The sequence below is a fragment of the Bactrocera neohumeralis genome, chromosome 5 (assembly GCF_024586455.1).
Source record: "Bactrocera neohumeralis isolate Rockhampton chromosome 5, APGP_CSIRO_Bneo_wtdbg2-racon-allhic-juicebox.fasta_v2, whole genome shotgun sequence".
Classification (NCBI taxonomy): domain Eukaryota; kingdom Metazoa; phylum Arthropoda; class Insecta; order Diptera; family Tephritidae; genus Bactrocera; species Bactrocera neohumeralis.
The window spans coordinates 44725103-44740774 of NC_065922.1; the positions used below are offsets into that span (position 1 = coordinate 44725103).

The following is a 15672-nucleotide window of genomic DNA, read 5'->3' on the forward strand; positions in this document are numbered from 1 at the left end:
AGTAAGAACTCTTTTCATACCCAATATATCGCGAGAGATGTCGAGCTCTCTCTACACTCTCTTAATATTTTCTTCAGTTGAAGAGGGCGAAGATCGTCCAGAACGAGGCATGTCTTCAACGATCTCTCGACCGTTTCTGAAGGATTTGTTTAATATTTTTTCCATTGTTAACAATCGCAACGCACTACTGAGGTGTACAGACTTAAGCAGCTGCTGTTTGACAGATCGCGGTCATATTTGACGTAGTAATTAAGGACAGTCCTACCAACTTAAAGTAACTAATATATTTCCTACCACGCATTTGAGTTATTATTATCAGTGTTGTAATAATGGATTGATAATTGAATCATAATTTAAATTCAATTTTCTTTGTTTTTTAATCCCGAAAATCTGAATCAACTCTAGTTTTAAAATTTCTGATACGAATTTAAAAACTATGAAGATATTTGTAAGCCTTAAAATCAAATTAAAAATTGTAATCCTAAATACCAGATTTTAAAAAGTAAGAAATTTATTCGGTTATAACCGATCATTTCATTCGATGTATCTCAGGTAGATAAGATAATTTGGAGTCTAGGCGAGTTTTCAACCGATTCATTCTAAACACAAATAGGCACCATTATAAGAGGAACACGCTCTACCAATTTCGTTAAGATAACTCACATATTAGCCGATATATGCGGTATAAAGTTACTTGGAAATTATGAAACATTTATATTTACGATTCAACCTACTTGCAGTACACAGGCATACTGCTATAAGGAAGGGATTCTGTCTGAATTTCAATTACGTATATATATCTCACGCATTGACCGATATTTTCCATAAAAACTCAACTATAAACACTGTGTCCACATATCCAGTACCTAGGCACCTGAACAGTTTTGGTTCAATTTACGCAATTTTTAATCATAAGGTGGCACAACGCAAATGCACTATTCGTGAAAAGATTTATCCTGATATATTTGTGTACTGTAAAGTGAAAGTTTCAAATAGTACTTAAAATTGTGGTGTATGGGAAGTAGGTGTGGCTGTAGTCCGCTTACGCATATTTTCACACTCTAACATAAAAAGCTCAGTGGATTGTCACGTACCAAATTTGATTGAAATCGGTCGGGCTGGCCTCAAGATATGTGATTTTCCTCCTCCATTTTTGACCCCAGCTCCATTTAAGCCTTCTCATATCATTTTGGGAGTAAAATATAATGGCTCTGGCATTTTTAGTTATTGATTATAGGGAGTGAGCGGGGTTATCATCCGATTTAATTCATTTTCATACTGTATATATGATTTCTTATAATACTTGAGCTGAGTAAATTTTGTTGTTGCTGCTTTAGTGGTTTAGGAGAAATGTACATTGAACTTAATAGAGGGTGGAGCCATGTCCACTTTTTACACAGGAGTCCCTTGCTGGTGGGATCCTTGTGCCAAATTAGAGTTTTATATCTTAATTTGGTGCTTAGTGGTGGTGCTTGATACATTTTCGGTTAATGGCGTTTTGCAGGCGTGACAGTGGGCCAATTACTCCCATCTACAAACATGTAAGTTTTGGTTTGCCAAGAAACGCGCATACCATGTTTCATCAATATATCTCAATTTTTACTCAAGTTACAGCTTGCACTGACGGGCTAAAAAATGAACGGACTAACGCACAGACAAACAGATTTCAACTCGTCTCGTCATTTTGATCATTTATATATAAATATATATAACCCTATATCTATCTCGATCAGTTTTAGGTGATACACGCAACCGTTAGGTGCACAAAACTATTATACTCTGTAGCAACTGGTTGAAAGTATTAAAATGTAAATTCCATGTTTATATAAAAATTACAAAAATTGGGGTTTCGAAAGCTTATTTTTACGAAAAGTTTTAACATGGTTTTTATCACTTACTTTACATTATAACGAAGTTTAAAAAGTTATTTATGAACAATGTCAAATTAATTCTGGTCAACATGAGCCAGTTAAATTTTTCTATTTGTAGAGCTCTTGAAACAAATGCTTAAATCAAACATTCTCAGGAATAGGATAAGTACAAGACTTCAGTAAAAAGGCTTTGGTCCTTTCGATCGAGTTGCGAGAATATAAAATATTCAGTTACACCCGGACTTAGCCCTTCTTCTTCTTCTTCTGGCGTAGACACCGCTTACGCGTTTATAGCCCTTCTTCACCCGTGTTAATTAATGCCTAGTTAATTTGTAATTTTAATGTAACATGTTTTCAGTACAACTACTAATCAGTGATTACTTCCAAGCATTGCAGAAATTTCGGCAATGTGTCCTCTCACCCATAATTTAATTTGGCTGTTTAAATAACGCATTACTTCACCAAAAAGTTAGTCATATCTTTTTGACATATACAAGGTCTGTCGCAAAAGAAACAGAACTTTTTAAATATAACTGTTTCTGGTGGCACCACCTATTGGTGGGTATATGAAATAAAAACTTTGATCTCTTGTTGACATTTCGTAAAAATTTTAAGATAATTGGATAACTACAATCGATGTTATCGATCAAAAAGTGACAGCAGCTTTTGGTCATCTGTCGTAAAATGCAAAGAGCAAATATTAAATTTTGTTTTAAACTTGGGAAAACGTTTACTGAAACATTTAAAATGATGAAAAAAGTTTATGGTGATCAGTGCCTATCCCTTAGTAATATGCATGAGTGGTTTAAGCGATTCCAAAAAGGTCGTGAGGACCTCTGTAACGATCAGAAGTCGGTCGTCTTCAGAAGTCAAAAATAAAGACAATGCTGATTTGTTTTTACGATTCCGAGGGTATTGTACACCGAGAGTTCGTCCCACTTGGCCAAACGATTAATGCTGTGTTTTACCTTGGTGTTATGAAGCGTCTTTTGTCACGCATTCGTCGTGCTCGACCACAATACCGTGAGGCAGTGTCCTGGCGCCTGTTGCACGATAATACGCCGTGTCATCGGTCGACGCTTGTCACTGATTTTTTGACAAAAAACTCCATATTAACCATTAATCACTCACCCTACTCACCTGATCTGGCACCCTGTGATTTTTACCTATTTGGAAAACTTCATTTGCCCATGAAAGGACACTGGTTTCAGGACATTACAGCTATCCAAAAGGCGACGTCACATCGCGGGAAAGCTTAATGAACCAACATCCACAGATATTGATTTTCATGGACTCTTTCGTATAGCTTAAAAAATATAGCGCAATGATTGTTTTTTCCCCAATAACAGCCTAGAGCAGTTACTTTTTTGGTGAATCTTGTGAAATCTTTATGTTTCACAAATACCGCATTTTTTATCGTTGCAAAACAATGGCAAATCTTTACTTATCAAAAGTGTTTTTTCTAAAGCGATTCATGATTAGAATTATACGGACTTAAGATTTCCAAAACATGACTAACCAACTTAGTCTGCTAGTAAATGTTAAAGTTATACAAAATTTATTTTAAGGTGTGAAATGATCCCGCAGCTGTATGTTATTCGAGGGCTGTCTGATAAATAACCGACCTCAACGTGAAGCTAGCGGCACATCTGAAAAAAAGTTTCTACTTCAAATTGTGCATATTATAATAGCTACTCGCCAAAATTTCAGAAATTTATCTTGCGCAATTATCTGTTGACAGTCGTTTTTGTGAGTCTATTTCGGTGATTTCCCCAAAATGGAAAAAATTGAATATCGAGCTGTAATTAAATTTTTATTTTTGAAAGGCAATACGCCTTCACAAATCAAAGATGAGTTGGACTCTGTGTATGGTGACTCTGCACCATCGTTTACCACCGTAAAATTTTGGGCAGCTGAATTTAAACGTGGTCGCAGGAGCTTGGAAGATGATGAACATCCTGGGCGTCCAAAAACTGTAACCACTAACGATAACATCGCTAAAGTTCATCAATTGGTACTAGACGACCGCCGGATTAAAGTTAGGGAAATAGCTGAGATTATGAAGATGTCAAAAGAACGTGTTTGTCACATATTAAACCAAGATTTGGGCATGAGAAAGCTGTCCGCGCGTTGGGTGCCGCGTTTGCTTACGCTAGACCGTAAACGTGTGCGCATGAACATTTCCAGAAGGGTTTTTGGAAGGGTTGCAGAGATGGGAGCATCGCTGGGAGAAGTGTGTGGAGTTACAAGGAGACTATGTAGAAAAATAAAAAAAAAATTTGAAAAAGTCGCGTGCATCATGGTTAGGTCGGTTAGTTATCAGACAGCCCTCGTACTATGGTTCTTTAATAAACTTTTCGCACAGGTGTTAAGTTATCAGTTAACCGTTAAAATTAAAAGTCATTAATTCTTGATTGAATTGAAATCAAGTGCGGGTTGTTATACATACTGTTAATTTGGCTGTGTTTAACTCTACCCATGGTTGTTCCAGCTGTAAATTTGGTTGTGTGCGTTGATAAAATAGCTGATGAATTTTAATCAACAGAAAAAATACAAAATGAAGAACACAAGCAAGTATAACAGCTGATCGTTAATCGAGCCTGGCATTTATCAGTAGCCGGCTGTGCGAAAGTCGAAACTAGTTTCCCAATTAAATTCTTAAGGTACATATTAAATTAATTTGGCTGTGCGAAAAGGTCAGAATGTTCTTTAGTGCATTCTATAACTTTTTTATCGCTCTATCCAACTTTTGTAAAACAACTCTCACAAAAAACCGAACATTAAGTACCGAACACTTAAAGAGGGTATTCTTATCTAGAGTCCCGAATTTCGAATATTTTTGGTCATTTGATATTTTAATAATATTTTTTGTATCATTGTACGCAAAAAACTTGTTTTCAAATTTTTTATTAAACATATTGAATGTCAAAACTTATTAAATTAATAAAATATAATTTTTGAAAAAAAAAAAAATCATCAGCACTTCGATAGAACTTTAAAAACTCGTAAATAAAATACTAAATGAACTACATAAATCATGGTTTTGGTATCTTGTTATTGTTTTAAATACATCAATATATACTGTAAAATTTTGTTTTATTTTTTATTTATTTTGCCTAATCCGGCTCCATATACGTACATATATGTTATTTTTATTCATTTATGTAAATATGTCACCTCATTTTGAATGGAACTGAATTCGTGCCACCCACCTGCGCAGCAATTAGTTTGTGCCTCAAGAAATGTACTACATATGTATGTATGTACACTCTTAAATTCATACAGAGTATTTTTTTCAACGATAACTGTGCATTATGCATTAAATACTAATGAGCTGCTACAAATTGGCCAGCAACAGCCAACAGGCATAGAAGTCTGGCAAAAATTGTAGCTTTCACTGAAGATCGCTTGTTTATTTTACTTACATATACTATATACATACACATGCACTTGATGTCAAATCACTCCACATTTCTATTGTTAATGAGAGGGATATATGTACATATAGTATATATTTCTGAGATGATGAAAACTGCAGTATTTCATATACGCATACATAAGCATTGTTATATATGTTTCTATATCCATTTGGTATAGTAAATAATATGAGTACTAGGGTGTATTTCACATATCGAAATTAATTTAGATTATCGAGTGACTTGAAAGTTCTTTGTTATAAGCCGAAATATGATGAATTTTTCCAAAATGTTTCAAACTTCATTAAACATAATGATAAAGATATGCAAATATCGGTCAAATATTATAATCCTCTCCCGCTGCAATACGCTTACATATGCCAACAATTTTTCCAGTCATCATAGCACTTGGAAAAATCCTCCTTCTTTGACTTAGCTTTTTTATCCTCAATTGAGTCAAAACGGTGTCCTCGTAGTGGTCATGAGAATTTTCTGAGTAGCCAGAAGTTACACGAAGGTAAATCAGGCGATGGTTGCGGTACGATTTAAGGTAGTAGTCTGGTAACTTGGGTTCAAAAAATCGAAAACTTTTTTTTGCTTAATTTGAAAGTACAATGTCTTTAGAATATACTGTGAAAATTTCAGACAGAAATTCGAAATATTTCGGGAGTTAAAACGAGTTTCCTAGAGCGCCTCGGAGTCCTCTCTCTCGGAATTGTTGAACTTTAAACGCGTTTTTCTCAAAACATTGTTTTTCTGGTCGGCCCGGGTCCTAACTTTTTTTCTACTGAACCGACTGCTTTCAAGTTTTAAAAGGCTATTCTACACACCTATAGTTCTCGTCGGTACTAACGAGAATTTTTTTCACCTCTAACTTTTTATTTTACAACCCTTTCTTTGCTAAAATAAAAGGACTTTTTTTCAAAGTCCGCCATTTTGTTATTTACCCTTGAAATTTAACTTCATTAGTTCCGACCAGAATGACATGTCTATAGATTATGAATAATCAAGAATATTTGATTTCAGATAACATCAAGTGCCAAAATCACCCGGGCCACCCACGTGCATTTTTTTTTTGACGTTCCAACTTCGAGTGACAATAATAATAGTAATAAAGTATTTAATTTCTTCAAATACATTTTTTTTTTATATTTTCAATATGTAAATAAAAACACTCTAAATATTCAAGATAATTCATATTTATTTTCCTATATAAAACCACACTCCAAAGAAGTCATGAAAATAGGCATAAGTTACCAGACTACTACCCTAAGTTGAAGATGTGGCGAAAAGGTCACGAATAACCAATGCAGTATGAGATGATGCATTATCGCACTTCTTTGTTCAATAAATTTAGACATAGTAAAAACCGATGAATGCACTTTTAGAGCCTCATAAAACGACGCGTATCCAAGGGCTCCATATATTTCGAAAAAGTCTCTCCACATTGGTTGACAGAACATTAAAAAATCTTAAAAATTTATTAGGTTACAGTTTGCGTGTTGCATTATATCCACTTCAAAGTAAAAAAAAATTAAGGGGTTAACTTCTATGTATGGGCCGAAAAAGGCGAATTTTCCAGAATATTTTCTGAGAAAACTTTTAAATTTAATGATCCAAAAATTTGTACACATAATATAGTATTTTTTAACTGTATTTTAAGACTTAGTATAAGTCAAAATATTTATTTGGAAAAGAACTACAGCTGATTTCCGGGAGCTTCTCTCAAAAACGACGTTGTGTGGTGACCACTATATTTCTGAACTGGATCCCCTGAAATTAAAAAAACCAAAAGATTACGCTAAAGTAATGTTAAACCTAGTAAAGCAAATCGAAGGAATAGGTAAAATAAAATGGCGGTTTTTAAAAAATAAATCGATTTTTGACCAAATTTTCGGCCTTAAATTGTTAAAAAAAAATTATCGGTGGAAAAAAACTTCATTTAATTACTAAAGATATAAAAAAAATTTTGAAGAAGCTCGTGTTAAATTTGGAGACTAATTGGTTTGGCCGTTTTCGAGTAATGTTGCTCACCGTCTTTGAAAAGCTATTTTGAGAAAAAAGAGTTGAAAGTTTGGCCTACCATTTCCAAGCGCTCTGAAACGCCTTTTAAATTTTGCGTGTAACTCCGAAAATATTCACCGGAACGATATGAAATGTGTTTATTCTTAAATATATGTACATTAAGAAAATAAAATAAATAAAATCGATTTTTTAAAAATTCTAATTGTATAAAACCCCTTAAATACCAGAGTGTCTTAAAACTAATATTTTTATAAAAATCGTATTCCTTCGATGATTAATTGACAAATATATATATCTAAGTAGGTCGTGTGAAAATTTCAAGTGATTTCGAACAAATTTTCTGCATCAATCCAGAACACGCCAATTCGAGCAAGCGCTTTTAAAGTTTTTAAAGCCGATTCCACCAGATGAACAAATTTTTACAAATATTCTCTTTGTTTTTTGAAACTATTCGGAGATCAACTCAAATTTTCGGAAAATATTCATAAATATATGAACATTCAATATATGTTCCAAGAAAAAATCGATTTTTTTTTAATTTAAAAGTGCATATTACATATTAGATCTAAGTACGGATCTTGAGATCTATTATAGTCAAAAACTCTTTCTTTCCTTCAATTTTTTTAAATTAAATCGGTTCTAATCGGTCACTCGGCATAGTCGGTTCTAACATAGTTATGTGCCTAAGGGTCCAGTATATGAAATATATTTATGTACACACACATTCATATTAAATAGCTTTCATTGCAAAATCTTAATTTTCTCTTGTGAGTTTTCTTTAATTTAAATGAAATCACACAAAATAAAATGTTCGACATCTATTTCGGTGTATTCGCTATTTTTAGCGGTCGTGCCCAGATACCAAACGCACATACTGTGTGCATCGCACTGTGGACATCGCATCTAACATATTTACAAAATGTTCGTATGTACATATGTATATGTTTGCAATATACATAAGTACATACATATATACAATTCGCTAAGATATTAGAGACCAAATACTAACGGTAAAATGAAGAAAGTCTAAAGCAGATATGATGGACCGACAGCCGAAGTTTGGCATTCGTATTTTATTCGTTAATGTTCGGCAGCGGCATTAGTGCATCGTTGAAACGTTTCCAAAGTTTACCGCACACTGCCAGAAAGTCAGAGACGTTTATATACGCTCACTACCCACGTACTATGGGGACATGAGGCAAGCATATGTGCACATATAACTGCATGGTATGCCAGTGTGGAACGTGAGAGCGCGGCGAATTCGATTTCGCCACAACATAAAATGCTATGCAGTTGGCTAATACAAGCACTTTTTTTTTATTTGTTTGTGTTTTTATTTCTGCTTTTATTCGTTTCGACAACATTTCTGCGCTGTTGGCCAAGCCTACGCAAGAAAAATGATCTGGTGAGCGAATTCCGATCGAAATATAGTCTGCCGTGGATCGTCGGACCGTTCAGTCTTTTTCCGTTCGAACAGTGTTCTCCGATCTGTGAGGTTGCTCGCACACCTATTTTTTAATTCCTTTAAGGTGAGTGCTATCAGCTGCTGTGGCTGAGTAAAAGGAGTGCAAATGCTGGAACTTTAAATTTTTTTCCAAATATATATTTTTTTGAGATGTGTGGCAACGCAAATGGAAAAATATACGATATTTACATGTACTAAACTTAAAAAAGGAAGAAATGTGTAATTATGACGAGGAAACTGCATATACTGCAATAAAAATGAACGTTTTGTGTGAAGTGAAGACGTAAAAGTTTAAAAAAAAAATTATAAAATTATTAAAATAAAAAGACCATATATATTAGCTGAAAAATTAAGTGTATCTGTTATATATATTTTTTAAGTGTACCACGGTCGTATATCATAGCAATTACATAACCCTCTTTCATTATAAAAATATATGCGAATGCGTTTATGAGTGTACGAGATTGCGGTTCGGTTACCTACCGTTGAAGGATACACGCATACATACACACACGCGGCAATATATAGAAAACTCACATATACTAAGAAAAGCACAATTATATTAACTTAGTCATGTCTACATATTTATACGCGTATACACACATACACTGATATAAACATAAATACGTAGATATACTACCACACACACACATAAACACAAACACATACATATTTACTTTATATACATATATACTACATACACACACACGCATAACTTTAACACAAATGCATACAGACACACTCTCATACACCTAACTCACGCAAGAAAGGCGTTCACGAAAATAAAAATAAAAAAGTAAGCACAGATTTTTACTAAAAAATACGATTCCTTAGCGCTCAAGTTAACACAAAGCATTAGTAGCAACGCTAAATCGGTTGTGTGTCGCGCTGCAAATATATATATATGTATGTGTAAATATTGTACGTATGTATATGCAACTTTGTCTGAAAATAGAAAATTTCTCTACACGCAAGCAAAGTGGCTGCCCAAAGTGTACGAGCGCTACAGCCGAAAACTGATCGTGTGTGCGCTAGCAAAGAAAATTGTGTGAACAAGAGGAAATACTAAGAATTTTCCGAATTCTATTAACTCACATACAAACATGCTTATTTACTTTGATTGAAAGTATAACATTCGCTTCAAGTTCTGCTTGATCTTGGTACTCAGTAAGCAAATATGTTGAAATACATATTTCATGTCTGAAATGTCAGCTATAATGACAGCTGAGGAGCAATGCGAAAATCACACAGCGGTATAAAATATTATTGTGTGATCCAGTCATCATACTATGCGCTTGGGAAAGATTTTGTGAAATTTTTTAATCTTGAAATTCATAAAAATATTAAAATTTAAAATTAAAGTTTAAATTCTGTATCTACTTTTATTTTGTATATTTTTATTTTTTTTTTTACAGAAAATATTTTTTGAAAAAAAAAAAAATTTAATTAAAATGAATGCCACACAAAATTTTACGGATAACAATAATGGCATATTGTTTTATTTATTTTAATTTTTATTAAGTTTTCTGTAATTTTATGTATATAGAAATTAAATACGAAATCATTAAGCAACATAACGTCACATAAAATGCAAAATAACGTAACATCAATTTCATAAGTTTACAGGCGAAGGAAAAACGATATAATAGAAATCACACATATTGAAAAAAAATTTGAGTTTTGGTTATAAAATGGTTATATATTGATTATATATTGGTTATATCTGGCAGCGGAAGCTGAAAATTTTATGCTACATATATTTAATATGATGTAGTGAATCGTAAGCAATAAAAAACTCAATTTCGATTGTTTTGATGATAAGTTGTTTTGTTGCATTTTAGGTGAAGATATGTTGCATAGAAAATAGTTTTAACTTTTGAGTGGCATTTCAATTTGACCTCAATTATTATTTTAATACGACTTGGCTTTACATTTATTTGCTATCTATTTACTTTTTAAACAAGAAGGTACAAAAATTGTCCCATCACCATAAAAAGTTTTCTTATAGAGCATACATATAATGTCCAAAAAGTTTGGAAAAAAATAAGTAAGGCCGCTCAAGCAACTAGACCGCAAATGTTCAGAGACATTTTTGTTTTGAATCTGTTAACAACCAACAAGTTCCAAACTCTCACTCACCAATGTGATATTCTCAACTCTTAACAAGCTTTCCCTAATTTTTACCGTAAAACCGGTAAAAATAAGTCAGAGGCTGCTAAGAAGGTTGACTTCAGGACATAATATGCTGTTGCTGCCGTATTTTTCTCGACTAAAGACGGAATAGAAATATTTTAGATTAAAATTTTAGCAAAAGAAAACTGTATATTCGATGGTATAAAGCTCCGGTTAGTCTAATGAGCCTCGCATAGACCAGTTTAGGTGCTTTGCGATACCAAATTGAGTTCTGTTACGAAATCCGTGAGGAATAGTCATACTTTAGAATGCCTGCGCTTTATACGAATTTCAACAATAACCATGCCATAAAAATTTAAACAAAATTTTTTCGATGGTAAAAGAGCTGAATTCAAATTGTCATTTGTCAAATATGAGAGCATTGGCGCTATTTGACCTATTTGACCGTCTTTTACTTTCATATACAGTAAGTAAGTAAGTAAAGCAATTTTCGAAAGTGTTTCCATAATAATTTCGAATTGCGGCCACACCGAACATAAAGAGGATTTCTTCACATCTAAATAGACGAATTCGAAGAAAACTCAAGCCAGATTTGTTTACATTAAGTAAACAAAGGCTTGATAAAGCAAAAAATAGATCACAAAAAAAATATTTCGTCTCAAAGTTGCCTCTTAAAACCGACCAGCAAAGAACGCTATTAAAAAATTGTTGCATACTTTTCAGCGCGCTAAGTCATAATGCCACCGATTTAGGTTGTTTATATTTTTGCTGAAAAAATCATATGATTTAATTAATTAATAATATTGCTAACAGTTGCTAGCTGCAAATAGGAAAAATTCTGTTAAAATACATAAATTCGTTTATTAAAAAATACATTATACTCAATTTATACCGCACTTTGCATTACAAAATTCGAAAAAAAAATTCAAAATTATAATTTTTTTGTTATTATATTTTTTGGCACAGCAATTGTCTTTATCACCTCAATGTGATCTCATGCATACATATGCCTGTATATAAGTTCATATGTATGTATGCTTGTCTCAACATATTTGAAAAACAAATATATTTCATATGCTTACGTGCTAAAATTTTATTTTCTCAGTCAAATTAATTGTAGGTAAAAAAATAATATTAGCCACACACGCCTACATACGTACATCGTTCGCTACAAATGGGCGAATTGGTGAGTAGGTGTTAGGTGACGTTAGCAAAACACCGGGCGAATTTTATTCTTTCTTCAAGGAAATAAGCCAAATTATTTTTGGCCTATAAATTCCTACAATAACTCAGCTCACTTTTAAAGCAAATATTTAAACAAAAGATTTCACAAGCGCAAACAGCACGTACAAATCTTATTTATTAATGTCATGGCTATATTTATAAGTATGTCTACATATGTTTTTGATGTTGCAATCATTTTTGTGCGGCACATATTCATCAGTGGCAGTAATATAAATGAATATATCGCATTTGCGCCTCAAATAAATTGTGAACATTAGAAAAAATATTCAACAAAAATTTTCTGCTATACAAATAGTAGAAATATTTAGAAAAATTCAGACGCAAATGTAAATTTATTTATCTGAAAGTGCTCTGCACTTTTTAAAAAAATATTTATATTGTAAAATTTAGATCTGGGTCTTAGCAATTTTATTTACTCGAACTTGTATTGTACCATATTAAATATATTCACCTATTGAGAGATATGTATATGTATTATTAAAAAAATATATATTCTTCAAAAAATATTTTTATTTATTTTTTAAAATTTTTTTTTTTTTTTATTTATAAAAAATGTCTAATTTTTTCAATATAATATTATAAAATATTTTTTTATACTTTTTTTCAAAAAATATTTTGTTTAAAAATATAAAAAAAGGTGATTAAAAACCAAAAAAATGTTTACTGAATTAAAAAATAAATGTAAAAAAATATTATGATCCAGAGCGAAAGGTAAATTCATAAAAAATACTCTGAGAAGCTCAACTTTTCATAGACAAAAACTTTCTTAAAATTACTTCTCATTAAATTTTGTTTTCGGTCACAAAATTTTTTTTTCAAATATAGAGCAACAGGAAAGATCGTATTTTGTTTATGAAAAACTGCAAAGCAACACTTAGCTATTTACGAATATGTAGTATTATAAATATAACAAAGCAACAACAATACATATTTATACATTTACTAGCGCAAGATTCGATCGTTAGAAGGCCGCGTCACAGAGATTTGCAATTTAGGAATTCTCTCCAAACGAATACCATTACACACTTACGCATACAAATCTTTCAATAAAGCCGAAGGCAGCAAAACAACATACTTCCAGTACAACAATAAAAGTTCACAAATATATAAGCGCTGTAATCACTTGAAATTGGATATGATAGCGACTTATTTATGCGCTGCGACCAATACAACTGCAACATGCCGCCCACACACCTTTCGCCAACACTAGTGTGTTCTCTCTCACGCTTGGCTGTTAACAGATTAAAAGCAAATTAATGGCTGAATGAGTCAATTGCGCAGCTGCTCGCGTATTTATCTACCTTATTACTAACCACCCATACATATATATAATTACCAACATATACATATGTATTGTAAATATATATGAGTGTGTGTGCCACCAAATACATACTCCAAAATAAGTGTGTCTGCCAGACACACGCACACACTCATACACAGCGCGGTACACTCTTTGTCTGATCGCTTTTATGAGTGAGTGCCGCACACCGTGGCGTATACGTTACCACCACTTGGCTGTTCGCCTGCTAGCATTCACTCGCTGTTTGCGTTGCTTTTGTGCCAAGCAGCGCCCATATACGGCTTGCTAAAAAAGTTGTGCGCACCGAAGTGCTGCACAGTTTTGTTTTTGCTTTGTTAAATTCAGAAATGATGCGTGGAAAATTCGAAATTTCCGTTCCAATACTAAAATGGTAGCGAGGCGACGTTAATATGTATATGTGTGTATAAGATATAAACAAATCTCAGCGACAGCTGCTTTCGTTTTCATTATCCATGCAATTTAGCAAAGAAATATATGGATAATTTGTATGTGAGAGCATATTTGCGTATGTTACAGACCGGGATGTATGTATGTATGCAACAAAAAAGGCTTCATAGTTTGTAACAAAAAGTTCTAACTCTAATAACAAAATTTAAAGTTAAGGTTACAAATGGAACCGGTAATTGAAAAATGGTAGTTTTTATGGGAAGTTAGTAACAATTAAACACTGGTGTCTTCTTTACACTTCTTCACTTTGATCTACTTCGACACAGCAATTATTCGGGAGACTTTTCATATTTATTTTAAACTTTAAAGTCCATTAAATGATGACAAAGATAGTTTCTAAATGCTTGCAAATTAGGAATACAAATTTAGAGTATATTTTATAATAGTAGAGTAACTTTTATTAACACAATTTTTCTAAAGATTTTCTATCAAAAAATTTTCTCTGAAATATCCATAAAATTTACTTTTTTATACCCTAAATTTGTGACTCTAAATTTTTCGTACCTAGTGTAAAAAAGCTAGTAAGACACTAACTTCGGCTGCATTGTTGTTATGATTCCCTTTAGAAGTGCATTCCTTATCGCATGAATCGTATATCCTTATCTTGATTTTGATCGTTCAGTTTGTAAGAAAGCTATATGCCATAGTGAACCGGTCTAAACAATTTCCTTGGAGATTGTCCCGTTGTCTTGGCTAGCAATCTATACAAATTTCTTGAAGATATCTCGTCAAATAAAAAGTTTTTCATACAAGAACATAATTTTTATCGCCCAGTTTGTACGAGAGCTATATGTAGTCCGATGTGAACAATTTTTTCGGAGATTGTTCCATTACCAAGATTATTAGTCTATGCCAAGTTTCTTGAAAACATCTCATTAAATAAGAAAGTTTTCCATACAATGACTGGATTTTATAGATTAGTTTGTATGACAGCTATAGGCTATAGCAGTCCGATATCGGTTGTACCTACAAAAGCATAGTTTCTTGTGGAGCAAAAGACGTGTGTGAATTTTCAGATTGACATCTCAAACACTGAAGAGCTAGTTCGCGTACAAACAGACTGAAGTGGCTAAATCGACTCAACGCATCACACTGATCTTTTTTATATAAAGTACACTCAGTCCTTTTTTACGCGATCTCTTTTTACGCTATTTCACTTTAACGCGGTTATTTTTGCAGCGCAAATTCCTTTTTTTACGCGAATTTCTCACTTTAACGCGATTGCTTTTTTTCGTTTTTTGCTTGGTTTTAAATTTGCAGCAGAATTGGAAAATTATTTTGTAGCAAATGATACTGAGCCGAACGTGCACGAATTTTTCAAAAAGAATTGAGTCTCTGCATGTTAAGATATAAAGAACTACATCGGAATTTATTGGGTCCAAAAAGAAGCATTCAAACAAAATTAACTGAATTTATGGTGCAAACTCAGTCGGGGATGCTAAGTCAATCAGAACATCAATCCATAGTTCTTACTATTGATTCTGATACAAATTCTAGTGATATCAGTGCCGGCCATCAAAATAAGCGGCTAAGAATAATTTCCACTACGGATAATGACAGTGATTAAACAACATTCAACGGTTTTTTCAATAAATCTACCTATTTTCTATTTTCTTCTCTTTTATATATGGCTTTTGTTTTGTATTTTTTATTTTGTTATGAATGAATAAATCATAAGTCTGAAATTTGAAACTTATTGTATTGTTTTTTAATATTTTTTTGCGCGTATATTTTGTTATACGCGATATT

General features: G+C 32.7%; 1 protein-coding gene across 9 annotated transcripts in view; it reads left to right on the top strand.

Moving 5' to 3' along the window:
- The first annotated feature begins 8727 nt into the window (after positions 1-8727).
- Positions 8728-15672, top strand: part of LOC126758977 (troponin I) — a 29980-nt gene continuing 23035 nt past the window's right edge. For all 9 annotated transcript variants that reach the window (XM_050473492.1, XM_050473488.1, XM_050473490.1 and 6 more), the window contains exon 1: positions 8728-8841. The gene's annotated coding sequence lies outside the window, so the exon portion shown is untranslated. The remainder of the gene's footprint in view (positions 8842-15672) is intronic.